This window comes from Suricata suricatta, chromosome 10 (genome assembly GCF_006229205.1).
Source record: "Suricata suricatta isolate VVHF042 chromosome 10, meerkat_22Aug2017_6uvM2_HiC, whole genome shotgun sequence".
In the NCBI taxonomy this organism is placed as follows: Eukaryota; Metazoa; Chordata; class Mammalia; order Carnivora; family Herpestidae; genus Suricata; species Suricata suricatta.
This window is the reverse complement of record NC_043709.1, coordinates 41,301,869-41,325,635: the sequence shown is the minus strand read 5'-3', so window position 1 is coordinate 41,325,635 and position 23,767 is coordinate 41,301,869. Positions and strand designations below refer to the sequence as shown.

General features: G+C 35.8%; 1 protein-coding gene across 1 annotated transcript in view; it reads right to left on the bottom strand.

Moving 5' to 3' along the window:
- KCNC2 (potassium voltage-gated channel subfamily C member 2) overlaps positions 1-286 on the bottom strand; it is a 185,875-nt gene extending 185,589 nt beyond the window's left edge. Inside the window, exon 1 of the mRNA XM_029955023.1 lies at positions 242-286. The gene's annotated coding sequence lies outside the window, so the exon portion shown is untranslated. The remainder of the gene's footprint in view (positions 1-241) is intronic.
- Between the last annotated feature and the right edge of the window lie 23,481 nt (positions 287-23,767).

Here is a 23,767-nt window from a genome sequence, read left to right as displayed (position 1 = left end):
TGGGTGGGTGGGTGGGTCTGGGGAAGCTCTCTTGTACCAACCAGGTTCATATATTTTTCTGCCGTGAAGCTCTATCCCCACCCTCTCTGGAGCTTCTGCCTGCCTTATTTACACCCCACTCTCCACACCCTTTCTCTTCCCACTGCCCCACCCCTCCCAACAAGTGACAGAGCATCTCTAAGACCAATTCCATTTCTTTTTTCCCTTAATGACAGCTGATAGGAGAGAGAGGTCTACTTACAGGTGACAAGTGAGTCCTGTTCCTCGCGGCTTACACATGGCTCTGGCTTGCTCTTTCCAGTCAAATGTAGGTCTCCAGTCACCACATCATGGTTACATAAAACAAAACAAGTTTAAAAAGTTTATTCCAGGAACATAATGCTCTAGCAAGTGAAAATCCAGGTTTCTTTATCAGAAGCTACAGAGGCGAGCTACAGATATCCGAGTACCAAAAAAATTGTCTAATTGCTCAGTTCCTCTCTCAAATTTTATTGGGCCTTGTAGAGTTTGCTAGGGCTGCCATAACAAGATACTACAAATGGACTGTTTAAACAGTAGGAGTATATTACCTCAAAGCTCTGGAGGTAGAAGGTAGAGATTATGATGTGGTCTCCTGGGGGCTGTGAGGAGTGGACCTATTCCAGGCCTCTCTCTTCCGTTTGCAGATGGCCATCTTACCCCGGGGCCTCTTCACATCATTCTCCCTTTTATGCAAGTCTGTGTCTATTCAAAAATCTCTTTTATATAAGGACACTAGTCATAATGGAATAACGCCCACTTAATGGCTTCATCATTAAAGACCCTATCTCCAAAATAAGGTCACATTCTCAAGTACTGGAGGCTACACCTCCAACATCTATCTATCTATCTATCTATCTATCTGTCTTTCTTTCTTTCTTTCTTTTTCTTTCTTCCTTCCTTCCTTTCTTTCTTTTCTTTCTTTCTTTCTTTTTGAAGGGGATAGTGCTACCATACAAGTCAACACATGTCAGTTCATAAGCCCAGAGTGTGTGTTTCTGTGTCTGTGTGTACATTGGGGGCGGGGGTAAGAGTGAGCGAGAGAGAGAGAGAGAGAGAGAGAGAGAGAGAGAGAGAGGCTCTATTCCACAGGTATAGCTTAAAAGGATTGAAGTCCATGGAGTAGGTAAAACACGGGATTGTATGTGGGAGAAAGTCTCTCTCAAAAACCAGATACAGATATTGACACTGTGCTATGGAAAGTACAAGAGTTATGAATTGCTAATAAAAAAGTTTTCACAATACACAGGACTGCAAGATGGGCAGTTAAATATAAATAGTTCCTTAAGAAAACACCTATCTGTTATGACAATAAATGACTAAACAAAGTACAGAATTAAAAGGTGCCTAGAAGGTTATCGATGTCTAAACTAATGTAAGAAAACATGTCATGTATACATTTGTAAGAAATTTACTAACAGTATGGCAGTAAATGTGTCATAATAACCTAAGTTTTATGGACCCAGACTTGTAACAACATAAATTTGCTTTATTAACACATACTCACACTTGAAAGTGTAAAGCTTAAATGCTGAGGGAGTGATTCTAGTCTACCACTATTATCAATCACTGAGGCTTTTGTTAAAATAACAGTGATAGTAAATTTCAGTTGCCAGTAAATTTCCAAAGAAAAATTATATTCAAATTATAACGTGTGTTCTCATATTGTCTAGATGGTTCCTTATATAGTTTAATGTAAATTCAATAGGGAGAAAAAGACATATAGTTGGCTTTAAAATAAATTAGCAATAGTAAGTGTAGTAGCAGAAGCATTTATAATAATAGATAACATTTACTGAGATCTTACTATGTGCAAAATGTTTTACATAAGTTACTTCTTTTAATTTAAATGTAGGAAACATTCACATTAAATTGTAAGACTTCCAGAAATATAACTCATATAAATGGCAGAAATCAATAATGAAAGCCTTCAGCTTGATAAAATTAAATTTCTATTATGAGGGATCTTTAGAGAAACCAAAGGAAGGGAGGAAATAATGCAAAGGTATCATGGAGGGGAAAGGAGAAAATAAAGGTCTAATGAAACAATTTGTGTCTAGGGTTATATAAGCTATCTAGAAATAATCACATTGACAAGAGGATCATCTTTTAGGAAAACTCAGACCTTCCTTGTGATTCATAAAGGATTAGATGTGAAATTAGAGAACATATAAGTTTGAAAATAAGAAATATGGAAAGATTAAAGGACGAGATGTGCATTATCAATGGAGAATTGATAAATAAAGCAGTGAATGAACTAGAGTGTCTTTTATTTTTTTTCTAGTCAATATAAGAGGGGAAGATCCTAAAACAAATATTCAGTCTTTATTATATAATACAAGAGAGAACAGAAAACTCCTCTAGCTAACTAAATCCCTGATGCTTCTGTATAAGACAGATAAAAGTGAAAAGAAAGCAGATCTTTAAAAGATGGCACTGGAAAACTAAGGTGGAAAAAACAGTTGTGGTTTCCTTTGTTGGTCTGCGTGGAGCAAGGATTTAAAAGACCATATGGACATTACCCCCAGTGGAGAAGCAACTGAAATGCTGCTTCCTTTATACCCTTGAGTCAGCAGCACAGAAGGCTATGGAAACCGAGCACTGCTTCACCACCAGAAATGTGGCTTGGTCTCATTGAGCCACACTGTGACTGTCACAATGACATACTCATAAAAGTTTAACTGTTGAACAAACTAACTCTTATAAAGTTCAGAATAAGAATTTGTAAAATATTAGTCACCTTCGAAGAGCCATATATTCAGAGCAAAATGCCTTTGCAGGTTAAGAAATGGCCGCAGTTTTCCACCCTGCCCTGTAGACAGGCCTCCTTGTAATGTGGCTTTGCATCTGCTCACATCAGCTCTGTTTCTCCAGCCCCTGAATCTGTACTGGCTTTGTAGCTTGCGTTGGCCAACAGAATGAAGTGGGAGTGATGTATCAGTTTAAAAGACCTTGGTTTCAAAAGGTCTCACATACTTTTGCCCTCTCTCGTTTTTGGTACCCTATTCTACTGCTATGAGAATAAGCCTTAGCTGGCCTGCTTGATGAAAAGCATAAAATACCAGTCTCTCTCTCTCTCTCTCTCTCTCTCTCTCTCTCACACACACACACACACACACACACACACACCTTTGATACAAAGAGAACAGAGAACCACCATTAGGAAACAAGTCGGAGGATATAATAGAGCAAGGATAAATACCTAAAGGAAATAAAATGCCACTCAACAGCTAAAACTTCTTATCTCTGCCCCTAAATGATTCACAGCTAATTCCCAGAAGCAGAACTGCCTTGCTCTTATGGATGTGTCCAGAAGAACTGTCCAGCTAAACTTAGCCCAAAGGCACTGACCCACAAAACTATGAGCTTCAAAAAGACTGTAGCTAGGCTACATTGGCGTCGTTTATTTACCAAACTGGTCCATCCTCCTCTAAGCTCCCTTTTTCTGAAAAGTAAAAGAATAGGAGCTTACTTACCTGCCCTCAACGATAACATTTATGTCATGTATTGTGAATTTTAAAAGAAAATCAATATATGATATATATTTTCCTCATTTCATAAATTTTTGAGAGGCAGTATTTCACAGTGGTTAATTCCACAGGCCATGGAGGCAGGGAAAATGGAGTTCATCTTCTGAGTGTTACTCACTAGATGTCTGACCTAGAGAAAATTGCACAGCTCCTTGAACCTCAATTTGTTCTTCTATAGAATGGGGAGGATGACACTGTAGTAAATATGAGAGTTAAATGATATAAGGCTAGTAGACACTTAAGAAAGTCTCTGGCACATTTTAGTGATCTACTTATGGTAACTTTTATTGTCAAATAAAGAAATGCCACAGCAAAATAACATAATTAATAATGGACAGAAGCAGCCCTATAACTGTATTCTCTGACAACAATCTCAACTCCTATCTGTTGTACCATCCTGCTTTGTACTGAGGTCAAAACTAGCTCAAATATCTGATACTCCATAGAGATGTAATGAAAGCAAAATGCTAGAATTTTTGCAATAAGTCTGCATCCTTCTCAAATTATTTTAACTTAAAAATATATGTACTGGAGTGCCTGGGAGGCTCAGTCAGTTAAGAATCTGAATCTTGATTGATCTCACTGTTCGTGAGTTCAAGCGTCACATAGGGCTCTGTGCTGACATCATGGAACCTGCTGTCTTTGTCTCCCTTACTCTCTGTTTCTCCCCTGCTTTTGCTCTTTTCTTAAAGTAAAGAAATAAACTTAAGAAATATATAGACCATTTTATAATGACCTATTTTATGCAATACATAATTTTTTACTATTCAGAAGAGTTATTTGTCACAATTATGATAAAATGGATGTACATTTGAAGAATTCATGGATTACTAATTTTACAACTTGGTCGTTTAATTTGCAGGAAATATTTATATATTTTTGCATTGCTTGTTGAGAGTCAGAGTCTCTGCATAAATAACCAGCATAACAACATAGACGGTTAGCCCATTAGAGCTTACTGTATACTTAGAAAATTAATGTGCAAGAGTGCTGAGAAAAGACATTTTAAATTGAAGGGAGGGAAAAATTTTCCATGAATATAGGCTGATTGTTGATTGATGAGCATTAAAAGCAAAAGTTGAAAATAGTCTTCTTGTTATGACAAATTCTGGGTCATAGTCCTCTTCACCAGCCATTAATTTTATTAGATGATGATAAAAGAAAGATGATAATGATAGATTAGGTTGATAGATAGATAGATAGATAGATAGATAGACAGACAGACAGCTAGATAGGGAACCTTAGTAAATGGAACAGTCCATTATTCATACCACACCACTGAAGTCATCGTAACTTACATAGGGGTAAGACACAGTAGTTTTTCCTAGGATGACTGCTCTCCCACTCCACTAAAGGTTAAATTATTGGCAGGTATCAATAAAGTGCACTTTACTTTCTAATGTTCCTATTCCTCAATAGGTCACGGATGCTAGATAAGACATTTCATTAAAATTTTATAATCTGTATTTGTAGTACTTTCCTGCCTTCTATTGCTAATTATTTCATACTTGTATGACTTACTCTACCACATTATACACATTTATAGATTCACTCTCTTTACATTTTCTTCGTAACTCCCTAGCCTTAGGAGAGCTCTATGCTTTGAAGTGAGTCAGATTCCGCTGAGAAGCTTTTTAAAATGCAAAAGTCTCCACCCTGAGATTCTGATTCAGTTCATTTGTTCTGCACCAATTTCTGCAATTGAAAATCTGTGTTTTTAAAAAGCACTCTATGCTTCAGGAAATGTCCATGGGAAGCTATGTTGAAGTGAATGTTTATAAAAAGTATGACAAGACATCATATGTAATGTAAGACATTGCACCTGCAGAATATATCAAGGAGGAATGGGACAGGAAAAGAGCTAACATTTATTAAAAGATAAGTTATATATACATATATAATTGTATTATTCACTACAATAAGCCTAACAAGCAAGTGTTGAAATACTCATGTTCTTCATATTAGTCAAGGGATTGTTAGAGTGATTAAGGAAAAAGAATTATTAGTAATTGCAATAGTCAAAACTTTCTCAAGTACTCAAGCACAAAATAAAATGCCAAGAGTTTTAGATATAACTCATTCGATCCTCAGCCTCTGATTTTACCAGCATTATACTAATGAGACTAAGACTCATAAATTTTACCATAACTTGCCCAATATCACGCAGCTAATAAGAGACAGCTGGTAATATTCAAACCCACAGGTGTTTAATTCCAATGGCTGTGTCCCAGAGAGTAAATGGCAGAGCCATGATTTGAATAGGTAATATAGACATGACAAAAAAATAAACTTGAAAGATACCAATTGTTTAGTGAAGTGAAAACTCATTTTCAAAATATCTCCGATCTGTATCTCCTCCTTTTGCTAAATAGTGTATGATCAAAGCATAATCAAAACAGGGTAAGTAAAGCAGATATTTGAAAAGGACTCTGTTTGTATTTCTTTGATACAAAAGGAGAAGAATGGAAACCAGGAATCACAAATATTGTTCGGTGAAAGATTGGAAATAATCAGGTTGGTTTCCCCAGGAAATAAAAGTAAGAGCTCAAGAAATGAAGAAGCTGAAAGAGACTAGCAATATAACTGAAACAGATATAGGCACACCGGTTTAGCTTCATTATTAGGAAAACATCTAGACAGGTGGAAGAGCAGGCTTCTGAAAAGCTACTGTATGCAGGTTTCAAACGGTATTGAGGGAAGTAAAAATAACAGTGAGGGCAAAGGAGCAGTTCTAAAGAGGATACAGACAGAGGAAAACATTCCTGAAATTCTTCTCCTTTAACCAGATCCTGGAAACCTACTTTTTCAATTTTATTTTTATTTACTTTTTAAAGACATAGAGTTATGGAATAGCACAGAATGTCATGCAATTTGGGGGACAGAAATTAAAAATAATATAAAACCGCAATATGGATTTCCATGATAAAATCAACCTCTTACAATGTTAAACCACACACCAAAACACACAATTTATTGTTTTCCAGACCTATAAAACACTTTTCGAATTTCTGTTAGGAGAAAACATCTATTTCAAGGCTATATCTAAATACATAATCTTTTTAAAAATTCAGTGGCCTCTGAGGGTCTTGAATATTTTTATTACTGTAATTAAATTTGAACATTCAGTTAAATTGATTTAAGAGCAGCATTGGTTGATTTAATTTCATTACTCTGATGGGTGATACAATTTATTAATGAAATGTAAGCCAAAAAGATACTCACAGTACACATTCCTCCCTAATCCTAAAGACAATACTTCCTGCTTTTACTATTAATAATTTTAATAGATTGTTTTAACCCCTTTGATGCAAAGACCAAATATATATATTACGTAGTAGAAGCAAGTTAAAAAGCATGTTTGAAGACTCTAGCTAAATTATTCCAAAGGCAGAGCGAACAGAATGCCTAGCACTAAACTCATCACTCACCTCTTCAATCCCCAATTCGGCCTTCTCCAACTCCTCCTGAAATCTTTGAATGACACAATATGCTCAAGCTAAATTTTGGAAAGCATTTAGGACTCAGTCCTTTTTCTATGTCATTTCCAAAGTCAACTCTGTTATGAAGTTCAGAAAGTTCTTCCTCCTAAGCACCTTTCAAGTGTGTTCACTTTTTTCCATTCTTAGTTGACCAAGCAGTCAACATCTCTTACCCTGCGAGGTATCCACAGCCCTGTAACAGCTCCCTGTGGTCAGTACGATGCCGCAAAATCTATTCTGCATGCCACTGACCAAATGGTCTTTCAAAGAATAAAGATATTTCAGTGTCCTTGTCGTTTTGAGTGGTTACCTATCAATGGATATCTCCTGCACTTACAGGGAATCCAAATTCCTTAAAATGTCGTTGTCCACCTCACCTGGGACATTTCTTCTCAGTGCATTCCTCTTCTTTAAACTGGCTAGGGACATTCCCACATGCTGTTTTTGTTTTGTTTTGTTTTGTTTTCTGGAACCATCTGACTCTTCCTCACATGTTAACTGCTTCCCAACTTTCAAATCTTAGTTTAAGCATGATTACTTCCTCAAAGGCCTCCTTGATGCACTAAACTATATGGTACTCTGTGCGCTCCATATTCTGTGTGTGTACATAGCGTTCTTTATTTCCACCATCAGAACACTAAGAAACCAGAATTATAATCACTTGTTCAATTGTTTTTCTCTCATACTAGACCATAAGAATTAGAATCAAGTCTGTTTTGGCCACAGTTATATCCCCCAATGTCCAGTCTAGTATCTGGTTTCCAATACTCAGTGATGATAACAATAAAGAAGATGATGATGTTGGTAAAATAATTGCAGTGGTGATTACTCTGCAACTGGTGATCCTGGTTATCATTATTTGTACCTACCGTCTTCCAGGTTCTGTGCTAAATGATGTCCATGTATTCTTCCACTTACTTCTCACAACAGTGCTTTAGTATTTGTCCTATGATCATTTGCATTTTATAGATAAGGGAGAGAAGTTACTTTAATTGCCTGAAATCAAGCCCCTAGTAATTGAGAACCAGGTGTGTTGCCTGCAGAAGTTGTCTTTTTCAATAATATTTGTGTTGAATTTTGTTAAATATTGCCGGCAATGTGGAAGAAATTGTTCTCTATGAGTCTGAGTTTCTATAACTAGAATTTTAGGTATTGGATTCTTATTTTATTGGATTCCTGAGGTTTCAATCTGATTCATTCACAATGTAATTCTAATGCTTTCATCTCTGCTTTTTTTTCTTAAGAATTCTAAATGTGGTATTTCCTTGCATAATTACAAAACCCATAATATCCAATAAGTTTGCAAATCTAAAAGGTTTTTGATGGGTATTCTGGAATTTATAGATCAATGTCCTCTTAATTTCTAAATTAATTTAGTGACGCTATTTTTCAGTTAATACCCTGTTCTAATATTAGTCATGTATAGTTAAAAAAATAAGAAAAAAAGTCTTCCTAAATAGAAGGAAGCTTCTCAACCTGGTTCTTATCTGAAGTAGGTTAGAGTCCAAAAGCCATGCTTCATTTTGTACTTTTTTTTGCCCCTTTCAGTCCAAGCTAATTTCATTACCTTAGTTTCTTCATGTATCAAATAATATACTCCATTAAACAAAAGATAAATTCTGAAATCTTTTCTCAAAGTCCATCTAAATCGTAGGTCCTCTGTAAGGCTGCTGTGATACAAAACCCTAAGAGGACTTTGGAGTTCCCTTGTTTTAACAGGGAAGGTCATGAGGCATGCCCTTACATTTGTTAGATGCCTCTATCCATGTGAAAGTGTCTGTGAGGCACCTATAGACCTATATAGACCTGTCGGAATTTGATTTCCTACTCTGATATTCTTTTGCAAGGAGAGATTGAGAAAAAAGTTTTATTTTCAAATCTAGCAAATTCTGGCTTATAAAATTTCTCTAAACTCTGCTCAAATACTCAGAGATTTCTTCTTTGGTGCGTCTCTTCTTCTCATATTTTGTTACAGGCAGCAAAAAGAAGCTAGTTGTTACTTTGTATATTCTGCCTAAAAAGCTCCCCTGCCAGATTCATGAGTCCCTTCGTTTCCCTTTGTACTTTTCATGCAACAATAGACAACATTGTCAAACTTTCTGCCCCTAGATAACAAGATTTTTTTTCTCCTCACTTTTCTCCAAGCACTTGTCAATAGTTACCCCCAAGGTATTTCCCGCTTCTTACAGTCTGTTTGAGATTCTTTCAGCTCTGGTCTACCACTCTATCCCAAAGCTAATGGCAGATACTCTAGGTTTTTTATTATATAGCCCCTCTACTTCTAGAACTAAATTATGTTCTGATCATAGCTAACAAACAGTTCCAGAACTTTGTGGCTTAAAACCAGAGCCATGTTATTATTATTGTCTCTAACCATTCTACTGGTCAGGTACTTAGTCAGAGCATGGCAAAGATGCCTCATCCTTAGCTCTGTCATATCTGTGGAGTCAGATGGAAAGACTCAAATGGTTATAGGCTGGATCATCTGAGGCAGACTGAGAATTTGCCACTTACAGTTTCAGGATCTTTCTATGGGATGTCTCCCCATAGTTTCTCCAGTACAGCAGCCCAGCGGAGTCAGACACTTGCCTCTGAAAGCTCAGAGCTTCTTCAAAAGCAATAGATCCAGTAGATCATGGTAGAAACCACAAGGATTCCTATGATGCTGCAAATATAACCTTAAGCTCCAAAGAGTAGTTTTATTTTTAGTCCCTAATGGACTAAACTAGCTCCTGCCTTGGAACCATTTCACTTACTATTTCCTTTGCCTGACTTGCTATTCTCATGGATCTTTTCCTGGATTGCTCTTTATGTCACTCCAGTCTCTGCTCAGACTCATCATTGCATAGTGACTGTCCTGACTTGGTTACTTCCTGCATCAGTCACCAGAATCCAGGCGGGGGGGGGGGGGGGGGGGGGGGGGGGGGGGGGGGGGGCATGCCACTTTTCTTAATGAAATGGGGTGTTTGCAGTGGAGATACCAAAAGATAGCAAAAAGCCCTCCTTTGCGTATGTTAACATACTGCAACAATTTATGGCTTAATGGTTTTCCTGGTATTTTCTCTCTCCTAAATCTTAGAATTTTATGGAAAGTGAAGTTATTCACAATCTAATTTATATCTGTCTTTTTTTCTTGTTTTTCACCTAAGGGTCTAGGGAATGCATAATTTTAAAGAGAAGAAATAAGTTAGAATCCAGTCTTTTAAAAGTTAAGACCAGAGAGCAAAATTGCCGGCCTTAAAATTCCTTAGCCCTTCTCCTATCGACCCTGCCGATAGGCACTAAACCATCATAGTATGCTTTGCTTTCACGCCCTGAGTAACAGCACCAAGAGATGGAGGACAGAAAAAAAACCTGTCCAGTAAAAAAACAAATGCTTCTGCATTTTCCATTCATTCAAAAAAATATCCTGAACTCTCATTTCTCATGTGAAGAACAGAACACCAAATAAAATTGCAAACTTGGGAATTTTTGTTAGACATAGGATGAAAGTTCTGACTTCAGCGGTTATAAGAGAGTAAACTGTGGTGTGTTGTCATAGTGAATGCAAAAGAAATTATTAGAAAGCCGTGCCTGGATTGGCTTGGATGAACGCTCCCTCTGGGCAGCAAGGGAAACTAGAAATTTAATGGTAGTCTTGTCCCAGTCTTAGAAATGCTCAGTCCAGATCTCCAGGGAATGTTGCTAAGCGTCAAGTTTCATCACTTCCAGTAGGATTTAGAAGCGAGTTAATTTCACATGCATTTTTTTTCTTATTAAGGAAAATGTTTCCACAGAATCTAACTCACGGGAATCTTACTAGAATCTATTACACTGTGAAAAAAGGCAATACAGAAATATCTTTGTGCCATTGCTGGACTAAAAAAAAACATAGACAAGGCTGGTAACTTGCATAATCCATGAAGAAAGAGGACCCAGAAGTCCCATTCTCAGGCTAGCAAAATAAAAGTCTTTGAATCTCTTCCTGTGAAGATAAAATTACTATATTGGAGCAAAAATACTTGTAATGAAAATAGAATGAAGAAACTCTGGCCATAAAGGACAACTGGAAATATAATTTGCCAAATGATATCAAAACATGTCCACTACACATATGCTACCCTCACAGGGTTGAACATTTTACCTCTAGAAAAAAGTAACAGCTCTCATTTAGCATATAAGAACATTTAGATTTTTTCCCCAATATCTAGGATAGGTAGTATATATTTTGGTTGTTCACATTTTCAATATATGGAGCAGCCTTTTTTTAGATTTCAAATATTTACTTTTCAATATTTTATGAAGAGCTGTCTAGAATGTATATCACACTGTTAGCCTTAGAATGTGATGTATAAGAAGGATAATTTATCCTCCTTATGAAGATAGAAGGAAAATGCTTTATTATTGCTGTATTACCTTATATTCATTTGATTATTCATAAATTTAACTCACTAATTAAATATACATTAATATTATTTATACATATACACATTCGCTACACACACACACACACACACACACACACACACACACACACCTTGGCACATCAGAATAAAACTGCTAAACAGTAGAGACAAAGAAAATGTTTAAATGTAGCCAAAAAGAGGCACAATCTCTTCAATGAGTCATAATAATACCAAAATCTGAGTTATAAATAGAAACAATGAATATTATAAAAATAAAATATAGCAACTTCCAAGTATTGAAAGAAAATTACTTCCAACCTAGAATTCTATATACAGCAAAAATATTCTCAAAAATGAAGATGGAACAAATATATATTCACACATATGCACATGCACACTTGAGAGAATTTGTCACTAACAGATTCACCTGAAAGAAATAATAAAGGAAGTCATTTGGGCAAAAGTAAAGTGATCCTAAATGGAAACATGAGAAGAGGGAAGTAAAAACAGAGCAAGGAGAAAGATAAGTCCCTAACTAAATCCAAGTGAATGGTGACTTTCTAATAATATCATGTGCTGTCTAAACTGTATATAAAATTAAAAAGAAAATAAAAATATGATAAAACATAGAGATACATAGAATTTACATGTTCTAATGTCTTTTGGTTGTTTGGCATATGGTTAAAAAGTTGCTAATTTACATTATACTTAAACACATCAAAGATGTACATTATTATCTCCTAAATAACAGTAAAGTGATTTTTTAACTAAAAGTTAATAGAAGGAAAAATGGGAAAAGTATTTTTTAAGTTTATTTCTTTATTTTGAGAAGGGGGGAGGGCAGAGGGAGAAAGAGAGAGGGAGAATTCCGACCAGGTCATAATCTCACGGTATGTGGGTTTGAGCCCTGGACACTTAACTGACTGAGCCACCCAGGTGCTTCTGTCCCTCTTGGTTTTAAATCATGGTGATTGGGGGCGCCTGGATGGCTCAGTCACTTAAGCCTCCAACTTCGGCTCAGGTCAGATCTCACATTCGTGGGTTTGAGCCCCACGTCAGGGGGGGCTCTGTGCTGACAGCTAGCTCAGAGCCTGGAGCCTGCTTCCAGTTCTGCGTCTCCTTCTCTCTCTGTCCCTCCCCCTCTCATGCTCTGTCTCTCTCTGTATCAAAAATAAATAAAACATTTAAAAAAATAAAAAATAAATCATGATGACTGCTTTCATGAGTTACTCCATTTTTCACTGAAATCACATATGCAAACATCATACATGAAATGTTATGGAAATAACCTGAGGCCTGTAATGACCATAACGTCTCCTGGAGTGAAATTACTTCTGCTAGGTGCTTTGTTACCGCTTTCTGATCTTTTGCTAAGTTTACTCATATTTTTTAGCAACTTAAAAATTTTACAAAGAAATGTTCGGCTATTTTATTTAGTTCATTTTGGTAAAAAATCAAATATTTTAGGATACTCTTAATTCATCTATTAAACAATTACTTGTTGTTAAATACATTATTGTGAGACCCGTACAGTCAGAAAAGCTAGTAATCATGGATTACTTAGATCCCTTAGTAGGTATTAAAAAAAGTTGATTTCTTGATGGGCTTTTCTACATCTGGTTCAAACTTATTCTAGAATGTAGGCTTTCAAATTCTCACCTATAAGTGGGAGATTTGCCAGTGCTATTCCTTCTATTAAATTCTGATACCAAATTTTCCGATAGTCCTATAAGAGTAAGTCTTGCTTAGCTCTCACCCTCTGAGACCCTTTTCTTAGAACTGGCAGCTGTTCCACCAATGTGAACTGTGGCCCAAATGTCAGGATCACTTCTCTGAGTTTCTCTTTATTCCTGACTCTTTGCTTCATAAATCTTCACCACTTTGTTAATTTCCTGTTTCTTTGAGCAATTCTGTCTACTTTCCTAGATGATCTAGATGGTTGGTGTTACTTTGCCTGTCATTACCAAGATCACTTCTCTATGACCTTTTGCTAAAGGTTATTCAAAAGAAGTATGAGTTGCCTGTTCTGGTTCAGTAATTATGTACCACAAATAACTGCTCAACACTTTTTTTAATTCATTTTGCAAAGAACTTAACATTTCAGGATACCTTTTTTTTGCCTATTTAACAATTATTTATTGAAGATGTACTATGCATGAGCATGTGTATACATGAGCAGGTCGTAATGTATATACAAAGACACAAAAGTTTCCTACCTCTTAGCATTTACTTTCTCATTGGTATAATACAATAACACACATAAGTAAGTATTGCAATTTTAGGTTGTAATAAATGGTGTGAGGGGATAAACAATAGATTATTGTAGAAGTTAAAATGGTAAGCTGAAACTGAAAAGATTCAGAAAAAAATCCTTGTACAGAGTGTTGGGGAAACAATGTACAGGCAGAAGGAAGTAAATAAACACCCTAAGGGGAAAAAAAATCTTGCTGTGTTTTCAGATCATGTCTGAAGGTGTGTAAGCAGGGTGTTATTATGAGTTGAAGTTGAAGAGGAAAACAGTCAGAATCATGTAGAACCTTGTGGACTGTAGTGTCCATAACTCATTTTTGTTCTATAACTTTTTTTCATAGAATACAATATGAGTTATGGTGCTGAACTGTAGCTAAGTTAACAACCACAGTACTTCTACCCAAGTGGTTACAAAAAATGCTCTCAGGCTACGAAACTAGTAGGGGAGCCTGGACTATCAATATAGTTAGTGACTAGATTGTTTCCACTGACAGTTTTACTCCTTAAAGGGTTGTGGGAGCAACATGGGAAATTGCTACTCTGAACTTAATGATGACCAAGAAGGAGAAATTGATTACTAAAGTAGAAGTGACAAGAACCTTGAAGGCAGGAAATGATGCTACCTTTAAAATAACAACAAAAGAAAATGCCAGGCCAACATTCAGCCAATATTCTTTATGTTTTAGATGGAAGTATTTTTTATTGCTTCGAGAACAAAGTGAAAATGGATTCAGGCAGCCAGAATCTGAGAAGAAAGACCTCAAAAGTTTTCAAAATGCTCCCCCAAATGTAATTCTGCTTACACCATTTGAAAGAGATTCTGATGAGGAAGAATATGGAGGCAGAAACAATAAAGCTGATATTTCCACAAAGGAAGCCTTCTAATACACATGATTTAAAAAAGACAAATTCATGACACTTATGTAGCACTTAAGAATGGCTTCAGAAAGAGCATCTGGGTGGCTCAGTTGGTTAAGTGCCTGACTTCAGCTCAGATCATGATTTCATGGTTTTTGAGTTTGAGTCCCACGTCGGGTTTTCTGCCTTCTGCCTATCAGCACCTAGCTTGCTTCAGATCTTCTGTCCCTCTCCCTCTGCTCCTCTCCTGATTGCAAAAATAAATAAACAAACATTGTTTAAACGTTTTTTAAAAAGAATGTTTTCAGGAATTCTTGTTCACAATGCATTTAAAATTATAAAGATATTAAAATTTCTGCTTTTTGGAGCAGAAAGCAGCAATGGGGCAGCTTGAGGAAATGTTGATATATTATGAGGAAGAAAATGAACTTAACTATTTTGTATTTGTAATCTCCTGCAGGGCAGATAACTATAGAGAGTAGAGTGAACACACCAAATAGAGGGAGTGGAAAGCCAGAACATAACATATTTAAAGAGACACAGTTTCACCTCAAAATGAGGCCAGTTGTTTTCAACCTGGTGAATTACCACAAGAATGGTAAAATAACTGGCCAGTGAGTTGGCAGAAGGCCATATGATGGACATTAATTTTTGAGAAAGTCAGGTGAATACATGAGCTACTCAATGCCTGGAGAAAACCTAATGTCTCTAATATTGAAAAAGACAGAAAACAGAGTGGAAAATCCAAGAGACCATTTCATCTGAAAAACATTTCTATAAAGATTGCAATGGTGTAATTTTTGAACTTTATGAAATGACTTTTATTTATTTTTTATATAAAAAGAGTGATTTATTTTCTTTTTTTGATGTAACAATTTATTTTTTAACATATGCAATTATTTTCTGTCATTTACATATGTTTTAAATGACTTAATACTGGTATATTTTTCCTTCTCTCCTGCTGTCTGTGCTCCAAACACAGGGGCCCCTTTTCATCCAGGCACTTGGCACATAATAAAAATCTGATCAACTTCGATTGAATGAATAATCTAATTCTCAAGTCTCGATGTCTCTAAGGTGATGTCATCCGTGAATTTTCCCACACAGAGCTACTGTACATACTATTCCCTCTGCCTGTAAGCCTCTCATTCACTGGATCAACTCTTCTTTCGTCTCCACAGCTTTAATCCAGCTAACCCGATTCATCCCTCAGGTCTCAGGTTCAACACCATTTCATTATGGAATCCTTTCCTGACCCTTCTCCACCTAGAGACACAAATATTGGACAGATTCCCCTGTTACATCCTTAGTCTTTCATAGCACTTTTCACCTTTGCAATTGATTAGTTGTCTGGATAATTACTTATTTAATATTTGTCTTTCTCACCAAACTGTAACCTCTATCAGGATGAGGAGTAGATCTGTTTTGTTGATTTCTATACCCCAAGCACCTGGGTCAGGGAAATTTATTGGTCATAAGTTCTTTATCAGGCAGTTTGTGGGTATAGGCAAGGTCCTTTATAGAAACCTCTAAGAAAAGATGAAGAAATATGAGCTGGTCATGGCTCAGTTAGATTGAATAGCAACCTCAGATTAAATGACTATTTCCCAGGGATAGAGATTAAAGAGGGCCTAGAGAGACAGCATATATTATGTGTCCAGTAGCATATCACATGACAAAACAGTGATTCATTATCTTTAGTGTGAATAAGAATCACCTTCGTACTTGCCTGCAAGGGTAAGCTCACGGCCCCCCTCCCAGCTTCATGAGGTTCTCCATACTCTCCTTACAGGAAATTGTCCCAAGAATTTTGTGGGTTTCTGCAGGGTGTCTGACTGTAATATCACAAGGACATTCTTTCCCCCATTGATCTTTCTCTCTTGGGTATATTCAGTAACAAACTACATTAGTAAGAGTCTATCTTGGTGGCTTCTCTATTTTAGGCTACTGTATAAATGACATGTATGATAGAATTACAAATCAAAGAAAACATTTTAATGCGAGAGAAGAAAAGAAAAATAATTTACTCCCAGAACAGATTTTTTAAAATAAACATTTTCATTTAGAATAGTTTTAGATATACAGAAAAATTAAGAAGGTGGGAAAGAGAGTTTCCATACACCCACTTCCATTAATAACATCATACATTATTATGGTACATTCATCACAATTAATGAACCAGTATTGATCATTGGGATTTGAGAATTTGTTTTGGTTTGGTTTGCATTGCTTTTGAACACTTCCTAGCTTCCTTACTTTTTGTGGTACTTTTTGATACCGTAAGATATTCTGAGCTCATTTTTAATATTCTCTGACCTAATGCTGGAATCAGCCATTTCCCCCCAAAAAAGGCCTTTTCCCTTTAATGGAGAATGCTACTTGAAACCAAGATTTAGGTGTCCATTGTTACTTAGGGGTCATTGCTTCTAGGCCTCCTCAGCTGACAGAATAAAGAAATACATATATATTTATTAACCCATATATGTGCATGTCTATAAATATTTCTATATGTAAACATGGGTACTATACTAAGCTAGATAGAAGTTCTTATTGAAGTCTCCAAGTTTAATCCATGACCACATGGATTATTCTAGCCTTGATTATCTGCAATTTCCAAACCCATCACTGAAAATCCTGGCTCCCATTGTCCCATTTATTTAATTGTTCAATCCAGTATACACCTACAGTGGCTTCAGAATTTTTAACTCATACACATGGTAACAGTGTTACCACTGGAACAGAGCATGATGCTTACTTAAAGTTTGCTTTGCCTCTGGTCCTATAGATTCCACTCATCTACTTAAGTCAAGAGGTTTTCCTCCATCCTCTTCAATGAGATTGTTTTATACACTGGTAGCACAGACAAATTTTTTTTTGTCACATTCTGCATTCCATTCTAGGATCCCTCCATCTCTTGGCCTACAAGTTTCTGCACAGAAAAACGAGAAGAAAGATACTTTTCTGGGGGTTCCATTGTATATGATTGCTTTTTTTCTCTTTCTACTTTCAAAATCTTTTCCTTGTCTTTTTGACTTTTAATGTTTTGATTGTATGTGTTTCAGACTGATCCTCTTTGAGTTGGTCTTGTTTAAGTTTCTTTGAGCTTCCTGTACATGTATGTCCATATTTTTCCCTTAATTTGGTAAATTTTTAGTTATTATTTCTTCAAATGATTTTTCTGCCTCTTTTCTCTCTTTGGGATTCCCATGTTTATAATGCTTATAATGCTCCCATAATTCATGTGCACTTTCTTTATTCTTCTTTGCTCTTTTTGCTTTTTGTTCCTCTAACTGGCTAATTTCAAATGATCTGTCTTTGAATTCACTGATTATTTCTTCCGCATGATCAATTCTGTAGTTGAAGCTCTCTACTGAATTATTTTTCAGTTCTATCATTGTATTCTTCAGCTCTTGGATTTCTGTTTGGTCCTTTTTTATAGTTTCTACTTTATAATTAAAACAGTGAATGCATTTTTATTCATAACATTTTTCATTGTTTATCTATCTTACGTTTCATTGAGTTTCTTTAAGATAATTATTTAGAATTCCCTGTTGGACAAATTGTAGATCTCCTGGGAATTTCCCCTGCCCACTCCCTTTGCCAGCAGGCCTATTTATGGATTGTGGCTGAGAGGAGACTGGAGTCCAATAAAGGGCACTTTCAGGATCCCTGGGGACACAGATGGCTATGTCTCCTGCTGAGATCTTCCTGCAGGAAGACTATGGCTAGAAGGAGCTGGAGCCCTATACAGGGGTGTTCAGGGGTACAGATATATATCTTGCTGGGTCCCCGTGTCAGCTGACTACTTGTGGACTGTGGCTGGGATAGGCCAGAGCCCAGCTGCAGAACCCTTTTAGAATCTACAGCCTTCATGGTGTGACCAAGAGAGGCTGGAGCTGGTTTACAGACCACCTCCGGGTCCACAGCCAGCACTGAGTTCTGTAGGCCTGGTACTCAACACACAAGTGAGTGTGGCTCTTCCAAGCTCCCTTGACACATGATGCTGGTAACAGAACCAAAGCCAAATGGGGCAGTAACCAAATTCTCAGGGTGTATGGAGCTGTTTCTGGATCTGTGGTTGGGAACTATGGTTGGTGAGTCAACCGCCTAAGTTGGGAGCCTTCATCTCAAAACAGCTTCTCCTAGCTTTAGATTGCAGCAAGGTTTCACATCTTAACAGGATTCCCAAAGCTCCCACAAAGGCATTTTTGTCTGTGCATGGATGCCAAATTATTGGTGGTGGGAGGGTAGGTATGAGTAGAGTATGTCTTCTTTGGCTCTCTTGCTAATACCTCTCTTGCCTGCATAGTTCTGACAAGAAGGCAGCCATAATTCTTACCAAAAAATTATTGATCTATAGTAAGATTCCTTATCATCCCTTCTGTCGATTTTCATGAGTTTCTCTTTGGTTTTCTTTGGTTTTTGTTTGTGTGTGTGTGTGGGGGGGTTTTTGTTTGTTTTTTGTTTTCTGTTTTTTTGCAGTTTAAACATGATATGCCTAGGTGTGGATTTTGGGTGTTTACTCTGCTTTGTGTTCTATGAACTTCTTGGATCTGTGATGTTTGTCATTAATTTTGAAAAGTTCTGATATTATTATTTCAAATATTTCTCTTGCCCTGTTTTCTTTCTTCTCTTTCTTGTATTCCAATTATATGTATGTTATATCTTTTCAAGTTGTCCCACAATTTTGAATATTCGGGTTGTCTTCTGTCATTCTTTTTCTCTGTGCATTTCAGTTTGGGAAGTTTCAATGCACCTGTCATCACTTAAGTTATGAAACACTGAGACATTATCTTAAAATATCCTGCTGCTTGCAGACACATAGAAAAGAATTGGCAGTATAAACTTAGTCATCTGTGTTCTCATATGATCTCATTTTTTTCAATTATCATTACATTTTTTTCTGTTTAATTTTGGAGGATAAAAGTACTAATTCAAAGTACTAATTCATGACAAATGAATCCAATACTCAGGGGGGTGGGGGGTTGTTTTTGTTTTTTACCTTAATTGCATTTTCAAAATCCAGCAGTATATTTTTAATCTCTAAGTCAGTTTCTTGGATTTGTAATGACTTTCTACTCTGGTTTTCTTGAAGTTTAACACATTTACAGATTATGGACTTTTAAAAGTTTATTTAATTTCTTATAGTAAGTTTGTTTTATAGGTGGGCATTTGTTTTAGTTCCTCAGAGCAGTCTCACTTAAAAGTGTACAGTTTTCAATGCATTAGTCAACTTTTTGGTTTACTTAAATGTAGAGAGGGAAACTTCTATCTGAAAAATTGTGGGGTTGAGATGGATTGTAAGAAATTGAAAGGGTCCTATGTCAGTCACAAAAGCAAGAGAAAAACTCATGTTTATTATTATTTTACTTTGGAAAGTTAATGATCAAGGACATTGCACTTGGATGCAGTTAAGCATGGGTTTTCTCTTCTTTGCTGAAGATTTTCTTGTCTGTAATTATGGAGTTGTCCCAATGCTTTCTATAAAATTATTCTCATTGGCTTGACAGCTCTCACTGGGAACTACCCTCTGCTGTCTCCCTGATTTAGCTAAAAGTGTAATAAGAGAATAATCTGTACAGAAGGCTCCCTCCACTGCATAAACCCTGACATCAAGGAAATTTCTGTTGGTAGACTTAATTAGGATCAAGTTACGCTTCTTACCAACTGCTGTGCACCCACACTCATATCCAGCTCTTGCCATTCAGAATTAGGTAACAGTAATGGTTTTTTCAGTTCTTTCTGAATTAGGCTACAGTTTTAAATGCAATCAGTTAAAGGATAATATAGTTTCCTCAATACAGTATCCCCTCTTCTATAGCCTGTAGACTTTGAAACACGATCCACATTATTTTCCAACGTTCATTATTGGTACATATTTTTACTGCTATTATATTTCCTTGGTAATTTAGTAATGATTTTATGAGGCATTAATGGTAAAATGCTTCAAAGTGAAGGTTAATATTTTATAAATGTATTACAATCTGTATTAAATGTGTTAAATCAATTGAATACTACTAATCACGAATATTATATTTATCTAAATTTTACCACAGTGAAGTCCTCTGTCTTTACTTCCTTCAGATACTTTTGAGATTTTCTCTTGACCACTGGTTTTCAACAATTTAGTTAAGAAGCACTTTAGTGTGGTTTTCATGAGGTTTACCCTGCTTAAAGTTTGTTGAGATTCTTGGGTCTGTAGATTTATAGATTCTTTCAAACCTAAAAAGTTACTATTATTTCTTCAAATGTTTTTTTTATCTCTTCTCTATCTTTTTTTCCTTTTGAAATGGAAATTGCATGAATATTAGACTGCCTTTATTATCCAACAAGTCATTCATGCTCTGTTTATTTCTCCAGCATTTTTGTGTCCGTACTTAAGTTTAGATAATTTCTACAGCTTGTGTTTAAGTTCATTGGTCTTTTCTGCTGCTGGCTTTAATTTAATGTGAATGTTGTCTTAGTCTGCTCAGGCTGATATAACAAAAATGTCAAAGACAGAGTGACTTAAAAGCCAGATCTTTATTTCTCACAGTGCTGAAGGCTGGGAATTCCAAGATCATGGAACAAGGAGATTTGATATCCAGGGAAGGCACACTTTTCAGTTCATCTTCTCATTGTGTCCTCTCATGGCACAAGGGGCAAAAAGGATCTCTGGAGTCTATTTTATAAGGGCACATATTTTACTCATGAAGGTTCTACTTTCATGATTTAATCACCTTCTAAAAGCCCATCCCCAAATACCACTGCATTGAGGATTAGGTTTCAACATATGACCTGTGGAGCACACAGACATTCAGTCTATAGTATGATCTACTTGATTTTTCATCTCAGATATTGTATTTTTTACCTCAAAAAGATCAATTTGAATCTTTCTTTATTATTGAGCTCTCTCCTTTTCATGATCACATTTCCCCCTACCTTCTTATTCATATGGATCATAATTAAAATAGCTATTGCAATATCTTCGTTTGCTAATTATTTGATTTCTGTAATTTTTTAGTTGATTCTATTGATTGATTAAAATTCTGTCTATATTAAAAAAATTCAATTCCAATATGTTCCCTAACAATCTTTAACAAAAACTTATCAGAGCCAATTAATTTCAGTAGCTAAAAGTAGAAAAACAATCCAAATAGATAATCAAATTTTAGTATATTTATTCAACAAAATATTACTCGGTAATAAAAAGGAACAAACTCCTGATATACACAAAAACAAAGAACTTCATAGATACCATGTGAGTGAATGAAGTCAGACACCATGCAGAGTAGATATAGGCAGGGTAAATATAGTATGATTATTTATATGCATTTTTAGAACACAGACAACTAATTTATAGTGATAGAAATCAGAACAATGGTGGTCAGCATGAAGCAAAGAAGGGGTGATCAACCAGAAAGGAGTAGAAAGGAACTTTCTCTGATGATATTACTGAACTAAACAATAATTACAACGTTGGTCACATGGATTTATATATTCCAATTGATTGAAGAATACTTTTAACATCTGTGCATTTCACTGTTGATAAATTATAGCTCATTTTAAAAATGTTATGAAAACTTCACTAAAGAGAAATAGTTCAAAAGGAAAAAACAAAACAAATTGAAAACAGTTGCAACCTATGAATGGTTAAAAATCTTTACTCTCTAACAAAATTTGGAAAATCAATAGGGAAAAGATGCTTAGAAAATTAAGGAAAACTCAGAAAAACATGTATTTTCCTAATAATAAATTAAAATGGCAATAAAGGACATGAAAAATGGTAAATTCCTTTAGTAACCAAATAAATGCAATTTTACCTTCAGAATGTGTTCACTTATTATAAATGTCATATAAGTTCATATTTCTACACTTTTCATATAGCAGACCTTCAAATAGTCAGTGAATGAGTAACTTAATGCTTGTTCGAGTAGTCCACCTTTTCAATGAAATAGTATTGAAATACTAAATAATACATTTATTATTTAAATAAGAGGAATACATCTTAAAGTTAACAATAAAACATACATCAAGTTGTATAGGAGGAAATCACAACTCTAACAGAAGAGTGAATTTCAGAGTTTTGTTATGTCATGAAGCAAGAATTCTTGTCCCCCTCAATGTCCTTCTAGATGGACTAAGAATAAATTGATGTGAAACAGGTTAACAGGAGAAAATCAAATTTAATAGATGTACATATGTGTATTCCACATAAACATGGAAATTCCAAAGACAGCCAAAATGAGATATGTATGTCATCCTGAAGTAAGAGGGGAGTAGGTAGGAGTCTAGGATCTCAGAGGAAAGGAATGCATTTTGCAGAGCAGTAAGAAGAGCAGATGTTTGGTAATTAGACGTTTGCCCTGCCATAGAGATAGGTCACTCAGATAAAATTTATCTCTGTTGATAACACTTATTCTGGGAAAGATCCCCCAATTTAGATTCTTCTGTGTGGTTAAGGGAGGGACAAAAGTCTCTTGAGCCTTCAGGGCCTCAAGTGCTTTCCAGCTCAGAATAATTCATTTGCCAGGGGCACCTGGGTGGCTCACTCAGTTAAGTGTCCCACTCTTGATTTTGGCTCAGGTCATGATCTCACAGTTCGTGCCCCATGTCAGGCTTTGTGCTGTTGGGATTCTCTCTCTCCCTCTCTCTGACCATCCCCCACTTGTGCTTTCTCTCTCTCTCAAAATAAATAGACATTAAAAAAAAAAAGAGTAATCCACATGTTAAAGTGTCATATTCGGGGGGAGGGCTGTCTTGAACCCCTTCAGTTAGCTTAAAATATATAATAAAAATAAGTTAAAAGCATATTTATCTCCTGTTATGAAAACACTATAAAGTAAACCTTAACAAAGAATAATAAAAAGCAAACACAAAATTATAAACAAATGAGAAAATAATAGAGTTGGTTAATATCAGAAGCTGATTTTTTGAGTTAATAATAATGAAGTAAAAATGCAGTAACAAACCTAATAAAAAGAAAACAAACATTAGGGGCACCTGGGTGACTCAGTCAGTTAAGCGGCCAACTTCAGCTCAGGTCATGATCTCACAATTTGTGGGTTGCTGACAGCTCAGAGCCTAGAGCCTGCTTCTAATTCTATGTCTCCCTCTCTCTCTGACCCTCCCCTGCTCATGCTGTGTGTTTCTCTCTCAAAAATAAACAAAATGTTAAAAAAATTAAAAAATGAAAAAGAAACAAACATTAATAAAAGAAGAAAGAAAATAAGTAATATACTGAAGAGATATAAATTATAGGAAATAC